The 9,322-nt window shown below is 40.4% G+C and overlaps 1 protein-coding gene across 5 annotated transcripts in view; it reads left to right on the forward strand.

The window, feature by feature from the left end:
• Positions 1-9,322, forward strand: part of Col24a1 (collagen type XXIV alpha 1 chain) — a 264,470-nt gene that overhangs the window by 124,540 nt on the left and 130,608 nt on the right. The window lies entirely within an intron of this gene.

A 9,322-nucleotide genomic window follows, 5' to 3' on the forward strand; every position in this document is an offset into this window, starting at 1 on the left:
GGAATGAACAGTTAGGAAGATCTGAGTTAATATTTAGGAAAAAATGGTAAGGAAGAGCAAAACCAAGGTTTTAACCTACCATATCCTAAGCCAGCCTGGCAACGCACATTTAAAATATTGTCAAATATTATTAGTTTGCAAGGGTTATGGAAACTTATTTATAATGGAAACAGAAATGATTTTGGAGGAACTGGCAAGTGTTTCAGAAGCACTCACATAAACCCTGACTTGATAGAGTGCCTAGGACTGGGCTTGGGTAAAATTACCATGGAATTAGCTTGACACAAATCCATTTTATTATGTCCCAGGCTTTTCCCCTTTTGTAAAAGAGAAAACTTCTAGTTTTAAAGGGATCTACTAAATCACAAAACTCCTGTATCCTTAAAGGAACAGATCCAGAGGCTGGGAGCATGATTTAACCAAAGAGGTAAAGCAAATGTCACACTTGGCCACAAATTACCTTGACCTCAGCACATTCTGAGTCTTACTGTCATTTTCTTATGTGCCTAGGGCACAGCTGTAAATACTCTAACAACCTCCTGAGAGGCGTGAGTGATATACTTCTTACATAATGGAAAATTATAAAGACTAGACACATGCTATCCTCAGATGGGCCTTTATTGAATATGTTACCAAAAAATAGGCACCCATTATTGAAAACTTGTGATAAACAAGAAACTTCCACTATATTTGCTAGTATCCACAAATATTTTGGTAAATGTAATTATTCCAGTTCTATGCTTTAAAAGGCTGATATTTCTGACTATTGGAATAACTTGCCATGGTCAAGGAGTATAACCATGAAGTTGAGGCTAAAGGGTTTTATCTCTAATGATTCTAGATCATTATCCTGGGGCCACTTGGCGACCAGCTACAGACTTTCAGTCCTGTTCTTAATAAACACCTGCTTTTACTCCATGGGAATACAAATCGCACACCACACTTTGAGAAGCAGGTTTCTCCAAAGCCACAGCATATCACCCTTGAAATGTAGAAGCAGCATTATAAGTCTGATTAAAAAGCCATTACCATGTCTAGTATTATGTCTATGGAGGCATAAAACACAAGAAGAGAAGCCTGGTGTGATGGGGACCACCTGTCCACACAGCAATCCAGAGGTAGTGGCAGGAAGACCTGGAGTTTAAGGCTGCCCTCAGCTAGAGTGGACTAGAAAAGATGCTGTCTCCAAAAATAGACCAGATTGGTCAGACATTGCCATGATGTTTATTCTTCTCACCCATGAATGTGCCATCTATTTCATCTATTTTCAATAACTATCCTTTGTAAAGATGTGCATCTCACTATTCTTTCTTCTCTTTGAACTTGTATTTCTGTGTTTTAGAAGGATCACATATTTTTTCAAAGATTTGCTTTATGTTTACCGTCTCTCTCTCTTTCTCTCTCTTTCTCTCTCTCTCTCTCTTTCTCTCTCTTTCTCTCTCTCTGTGTGTGTGTGTGTGTGTGTGTGAATTCACACTTGAGGACACACACCAGTGAAGGCTAGAGTCATCAGATCTCCCTGGAGCTGTAATTTTGCCAGCAACTAGCTGGATTCTGGAGACTGAACCCAGGTCCTTTATAAGAGCAGGATGCAGGCTCAGCCATCTTTTCAGCCTCCAGAGATACAAAGACATTTACAACCAAAGAAAGACCGAACTTTGGTCTTCATTTATACATGTCCTCAATAAGTACCTACTGAACAAGTTTGAAGCTAGACACACAGCTAAATAAAACTATGCTTCTAGGTAGTTTCTAGTATAGACAATGACGAAATAGGTATTCATACGATTTTATTGAAAATTCTGTTCCATTACATAAGATACTCTAAGAAAAAGAAGTAAAAGTTATTTTGTCATGGTTCATAGACATGTGTGTTGACAGAAAAATTCTAACTTTGGTTGAAAACATATTTCCATTCTCTTGGATATGGTTATTATGGTGTAGATAGCAGCTTTTTAGAAGATGGGATTCTAAATTCTTATCTGGAAAGGGTCTAATGCTGGCATTTGTATTGGAATGATGTTCTGATAGTCTTCCCTTCAAGCTGTGTTTATATGCAATAAGTTTCGTTCATTGCCAGTACATTGCATCTTCTTCTATATACATATTTATACATAGTCTACCTTTTAAGCTGTGCTTGTATCGACAAGTTTCATTCATTGCTAGTACATTGTATCATCCTTTATATACATATTTAAATGATGATAAAGGTCCCTGTTTTTTGTTGAAAATATGTAAGACAGAGACTGTGTTGATCCTTTTAGTTTAAGAAGTAAATGGACTGGTGCAGGGAAATAATCGAAAGGTCTAAGATAAAGGGTTGTTTGCGGACTCCTAAGGAAATGACTTCATTGACAGAACATGATGACCAAATGACAACCTGGGGATAGGCTAGTGAAAATACCCATGCTTCTCCCTTAAGAAAGAGCCTATGGCCTGTGCAACGTGTAAGCTAAGGTCTCTGTTAAGAATTATACATAGCATAGAATGGGTCAGCAAGCTTTTGTGTAGAGGCCAGTGGCTGTTTAAAATTCTGAGCCATACGGGTTCTGATGTAGTTCCTCTCTAAGACGCTGTACTGTGAACCCAGCCACAGACAAGAATGAATGAATGAGCCTGGCTCTGTTTCCAGTGAAACTTTATTTATAAAAGCAGAACGCTGGCAGGAATGGGCCACCGGCTGTAGTATGTCTCTTCGGGCTCTACCGTGTTATGGTTGTTCTAGGCTGTGACAGCTTTAGTGTGTCTGACTTATGTGCACCCTGCTTCATTAGTCTTTTCTCATTAACAAAAAAAAAAAAAAAAAAAAAAAAAAAAAAAAAACAGTGGACACAAATGTGACTTCTTTGGATCTTAGTTTCAGATCCAAAAACTGATTCAAGTCAGCAGGGGGGCGGTGCTGCCCCTGGCAGGAAGTGCTGCCTCTGTTCACTGGTTTCTTTGTTTGTTTGTTTGCTCTTTTGTACTGGTTGCAAACATAATGAATTTATTTGCTTTTTATATGTGGGCCACATGTAAAGCCAAAGGATGCAACCAGAATTTATCATTTTCCCTCTAACACACACTTGAGAATATTACCAGGAAGCGTTTCTAAGCACAGTGAATATTTTCTTTGTGTGTAATATTTCCCATTGAGATGAGATATTTTGCATTTGGGCTCAGCCTCACTTATGAATGGCTCCTGTTTTTTTTTCCTTAGCATAATATTAAGCCATATGAGCTATGATAATAATGCAAGAAAGAAAGGACCGGGTGGCTGGGTGTGATCTCCTCATGGCAAACAATGTCTTTATTTTTCAAGGGACATTTCTGGGCTTCTCTGCACTGTGTTTTAAAGGCACTGTCCTACCCTTGGGCTCTGAGATGCCACAGGATCACTCAAGAGCTACTACAGAAGTCCACAGTACAGTTGTGAGGGAAGTGCAGAGACTTGTCAGTGCCTAGTGAAAAGAAAGTCTCGTGAGGACAACTTCTTCCTTCCTTCTGCATCTTTTCCCCTTCCTTTCTTATTTTTCTGAGACTTGAGACAAACATGTAAAGGTCACTGATTTGTCTGTGTAAATGCAATGTGAGGATTTCCCATCATTTCAGTATTTTAACTAAGAAACCACTAGCCAGTTTGCATGGTGCCTTCCTTCTACAAATATTTATGATCATCTGCACACTCAAGGGAGAGATCAAACTGAACGGGACACTGAACCCACTTCAAAGACCTCATGCCGGATTAGGGTGCTGCCAATGTGAGCATTAAAGGAAAAGTGATCTGCCTGCTACAGAGATTATCAGTAAGAGCTCTGAGTAATCCTGTAGCTCCAGAACACTGGATAAAATTCCTCAATAGAAAAATTTTTAATTCTATTTCTATATAAATATGAACATCCCATTGTTGGGTGTTGAACAAGATTTTTAATGTCTTTTAAATAACTGATACTGTTCTTCCTTGTGGTTAAATAGAATTTAAAATCTGGGTGGTGTAAGAAGAGGGCCCTTGTCCACAGGCTTTTCAGAGTAGAAAGGTGAGATCAAATCTGGCTCAATGACTTTCTTCAGAACTTAATTGTTAAGCTGGACCCAATCTTGGCATTAGTAGGTGGCATAGCGTATTGTGGGAGTGATGGAAACTTGAGAGAGCAGACTTCTCTCACTCTAATTTTGTCTTGGATAGAAATTCACAAAAATCGCCTCTCCTATAAGGATTGCCTGAAAAGACATCCAGAACTAATTTTGTTCTTCATATTTGAAAAAATACTCTGGGCTCATAAGTGCACACCCTCTGGTGAATGGGCCTGCTAGTTATTAGTCTCAGGGAGACCGCACAGTGAGGAAGTTATTGCAACACAAGTGTCACTGCAGGAGAATTCCCTTTATTTCTCATCCAACTTGCTTAAAAAAAGAAATAGCCTAAGTTGAATAAAGATAGGAGGCTGCTCTCTGTCGATACTCACATTATCACCTCTGATTGATTACCCGGAGGCTCGTCGCTGGCCATGCTGCCAGGCAAGTTTGGTACAGCTCGAGTGACCCTTTCGTCTCTTGTGTTCCCCACAACATGAGTGTGACTGCAAGCATCTGCTCAGAGAGCATTCCAGGCATAGCCTCCTGATCATTGCCAGCACTGCCTGGCCATGCTAAAGCTTCTCTCTGAGCTTTCATTTGATGACTGTGCATTCGATCCTAGAGACTAAGAGACAGGTAGTTGATGGGGATATGTCACAGCCTGACATTTCCACTTGGATACTTGCCAGGCCATCAAGAGACACTTGGTGGGGATCCTTACGCGTCCATATGGCAAGAGGCTAGAGTAGAATCTCTGTGACCCAAGAGAGGCCTGTCCAATCCCTCAGGAACCTATAAAAATTTGAAATATCTGTCTATAAGTCTAAATTTAATTGACCATACAAACAATATGTGTTCTGCAGTGTGACATATAATATTATGCTTTCAAATATTTTGTTAACCAAATAAAACTATTTTGTGACATTTTATTTATAAAATATTGATAAATGTAGGATTTCCATAGAATTATTTTTCTTTGGTTGTTAAGGAATGTGTACAGAGAGTGTATAATCAGTGCCTAGAAACCTCCAAGCATCAAATGCTCATGTATTTGAACTCTTGGTCCTCAACTGCTTAGCACTGTCTGGAAGGCTGGGTAGCCTTTATAAAGTAGGCTTTACTGAAGAAAGAGGAAATTCACTCAGGGAATTTTTATTTTTTTTTAATTTTTATTTATTTATTTATTTTTACTCAGGGAAATTCTTATGGGTTATAGCCAGCTGCAGTGTCACCATACTTTCCTCCTCCACCTCCTCCTCCTCTACCTCTTCCTCCTCCTCCTCCTCCTCCACCTGCACCACCTCATTCACCTCCCCCTCCTCCTCCTTCCCCTCCTTCTCCTCCACCATCTCCACCACCACATCCACTTCTACCTCCTCCACCTCCCCCTCCTCCTCCTCCTCCTCCACCTCCTCCATTTCTTCCTCCTCCTCCTCTATCACCTGCACCACCAACTCCACCTCCACCACCACATCCACCTCCTCCTCCTCCACCTCTTCCATCTCCCCCTCCTCCACTACCTCCACCACCTTCACCTCCTCATCCTCCTCGTCCTCCTCGTCCACCTCCTCCACCTCCCTCTCCCCCTCCTCCTCCTTCTATTCTACCTGTAGGTCCACCAAAAAGTGAAGAGCCCAAGCCACACTTTTCCACTGGATACAGCCATGCTTTCTCCATGGTAAACCATATCTTTAACGAAGAGCCAAAACAAACCTTCTGCCCCTTCAGTTGGGTCCGGTCATGGATTTGGTCATACGAATGAGAAAAACATTACCCAGGGCCCAAGTTAATTTTTCCATGCCAACTTTTATTTATGCTATGTGTGTAAAGCACCTGTGTAGTCAGGTCCTGTGCCTATTCCCAAGCGGCTACCATATACACTAGCTAGACGTTATTCCTTAGAGATGGCCTTTTCTGTCTGTCAGGCATTCCAAATTCCTAGGTGGCATGTGAGTACAGACTAGTAATTAGAGAGGAGCATGAAAATCCCAGTTAGGGTGTGCGTGTGTTCTTAAAGGGGAGGTGCATGCTGGACGACGGTGCTGACTTACTACGAGAAAGGCAGGCCACTTCTATAAGCAGGAGGAGTTACAGCCTAATGGTTCAAACTCTTCGGGGACCTCTGTCTAGACATTTGCCCCACAAGTGTCAGCGTCTAGTGTTTCCTGAACCAGTTTTCTATTGACCTCAGCACATTGAACTCATCTCAGTTGGGAGTTTAAGCTTCTCGGGACTTTGGTCAGTGTGGTAAATAAATCAAGAACTTAATATAGTTTTCTCTGCCCTTCCACTAAAAGAGATAATTGCCCAAACATCTTATTAATGAGCCCCGAGGAGCACATGGCCCAGCAGTGGGTTAGATGGCCAGCCTTTCTCACTGCACTCTCATTAGGCCTGGATGTAAGCCTGTCTGCTGAGGCCTTAGCCTGGAAGGTGCTGCTAATTTAAGAAGCAATGAGTCTTAACTTATGGAAGAGGATCAGTGGTTTGTATGTGTGTTCATCACCTCTGCTTTATTTGAGATTTTCATTAACTCAGTCAAAGTATTATTACTTTCAGTAGTCCAGGAATTATGCTAAGCATAAGAGATGGAGATGCTTTATAGAACATTCAGACTGAAAAACTTAAAGCCATGTCTTCCTCAACAGTGATGGATTTAGAAAACATACCAGCCTGGGCTTTATGCCACTGTGGACAAATATGTGAAGAAAATATTTAAGAGAGTGAACTCTTATTTTAGCTCACAGTATAAAAAAGACTGAACCAGTGTATTTTTGCTGAACATCATGGCAATAGGGGCATTTTCTGGGGCTGTTCTTGGTATTTGGGTAGACAGCAAGCAGAGAAGGAAGAGGGCAGGAAGAGGCCAGAGTAAAGTACATCCCTCAAGACTTCCACAGGGGCCTTCCTCCAACTAGATCCTACTTCCAAGTAGGACTGGCATATTATGAATCTATCAAGTGATTGTCTATGTTATTGATGAGGTAAAAGCTTTCACGATCCAGAAGTCTTCACAAATACACCCACAGATGTGCTGTTTTTAATTTCCCAGATGTTCCTGAATTCATTCAAGTTACTCATCACACAAAAAAAGCTGTTTGCTCCACGTCATACTGTCAAAGGAATAACTTCTGAGATTATAGATTTCATTTGAAAATGTGAATGAATGATCCAAAGATTGGGCATTTGGAAACTGACATATTGACAAAGAATCAGAAAGGCTTTGAGTATAAGCCTTATAATTACTCTCAAATAAAAAGATTGAAGGAAAATTGCCAAAAACAAAAATAATAGACACCATTCATCCTTTGCCAATTTACTTTCTCTACATAATAAATCTGAAATTTTTCCTTATCTTTTCCTCTCTCCACATGCACACACTCTAGGGTTGACTCTTAGCTATGACTTTTTTCGGGATTGTCTGAATTTCTTGACCCTAGGCCCACATTTTCATCTGTACACTGAACATTCCTACCAGAAACCCTCACTGATGCATCCTCTTTATCATATTTCAAAAAGGAATTCTTGTGGCTGGAGAGATGGCTCAGCAGTGAAGAGCACCAGTTATTCTTCCAGAGAATCAGGATGGATTAATTCCCAGCACAGACATGGTGGCTCACAACTGTCTATGAATCAGTTCCAGGGATCTGAAACCCTCTTCTGGCCTCTGCGGCCACAAGGAACACACATGGCAAACAGAGATACATTCATGCAAAACACCCACATACATACAAACAAACAAACAAATAAGGGATTCTTGGACTCAGGAGATGGCTTAGTTGGTAAAGTGCTGGTCCTGCAAGGAGAAAGACCTGTGTGTGGATCTCAAACACACAACACAGAAAGGGGTGGGTGCAGTAGTGCATGCCTTAGCTCTAATAGGAAGGAAACAGGGAATTCCCCAGGGCTCTTTGGCCAACCAGTTCAGCCAATCAGTGATCACCATGTGTCTCAAAGGAAAAGGCTGAGGGAAAGAAAGGAAGACACCAAGCCCCAACCTCTGGCCTCTACACACACATAGACATGAGTCCTTACATAGACACATGCACACTCAAAACGAAAAGAAAAGGAGAATAGTAATTCTGCTGTGTCCCTCGGCTAGATGACATCTTCTTTCTTACCTGTTCCTGGACAACTGATTGTGTAGCCATCTTCTTAGAAAATGGCATAAATGTGAAGACATGGAGCAGGTAAACAGTTCTTGTGAGAGCATATGTCCTACTGAGTGCTTGAAAATGAAGATTTTTTTTCATGTGTGGCTCAACTTTTGCTCATTCAGTCACTAAAAGTCTATATTACATTGATATGCAAAGTTTCCACTTGGAAGGTAAAAATAAAAAAAAAGAAATGGCCAAATATCAGTGGTTTTCTATGGTGGATAAAGTCTGCATTTGTCATGATGAGATAGCTTCAGTCCTTTGTGTGGCTTTGAAAGGAGAACAAGCCCCACTGATACAAACTAGTAAAGCTAATGACCTCCCAGGATGCAGCAGGACAGAGTTCTAAGAAATTTGCTTTCCACACTGTGTTCTGGAGTAAAATTCAAAATCTCCGAGGTCTGCCATCAGCTATCGTGTTATGCAATTGATTATATGTTGACAATTTGAATTCTGAGGCATTCAAACACTTTTTAAGACACAGTGACTTTTGAAGATAATTGTTAACTATAGAAACTTCCTATAAAATGTTTTATAGCACCTTTTTCAACTAGGAAACATTCTAATTTTATATTACTCTTAGAATGAATCAGTAGGATGTGGTTACTTAAAAAAATAGAAGTAGAACATTCTAAAGTTTTTACTGACTTTGGGAGGAAAAATAATATTTCTTCTTGCTTCTAAAAGTCGATTTATTCCACATCAGGCTTTTTGGCCCTCCACGTTTTGGCTTTAGTTAACAAAATCTTTAAATAGACCACTACATATCCCAGTTTGCAAAAACGTGAAATGTTTTCAATTATTACGTGGTTTTTTAGCTCACAAGCAGAGCATGTTCTAGCTGAAAATTTTGTCGTTATTCCTCACCGTGTGTTATGTGGAGAGTCAGTGAGTGGAAAAGACTTGATGAGCGTTCTTCCCCAAAAGGCATGTGCTGTTGGTAATTCCTAAAAGTGAACAAAATGGCCTCCACAGCTGCTTCTTATCCATTAAATAGACAACAGAACAGGTTGGAGCTTCAAGAGTCATATGGTCTGCTTTTATTATTATTATTTTATTAGATGTTTTCTTTATTTACAATATCTCCTTTCCCAGGTTCCCCTACAAAA

The sequence above is a fragment of the Mastomys coucha genome, unplaced genomic scaffold (assembly GCF_008632895.1).
Source record: "Mastomys coucha isolate ucsf_1 unplaced genomic scaffold, UCSF_Mcou_1 pScaffold16, whole genome shotgun sequence".
In the NCBI taxonomy this organism is placed as follows: Eukaryota; Metazoa; Chordata; class Mammalia; order Rodentia; family Muridae; genus Mastomys; species Mastomys coucha.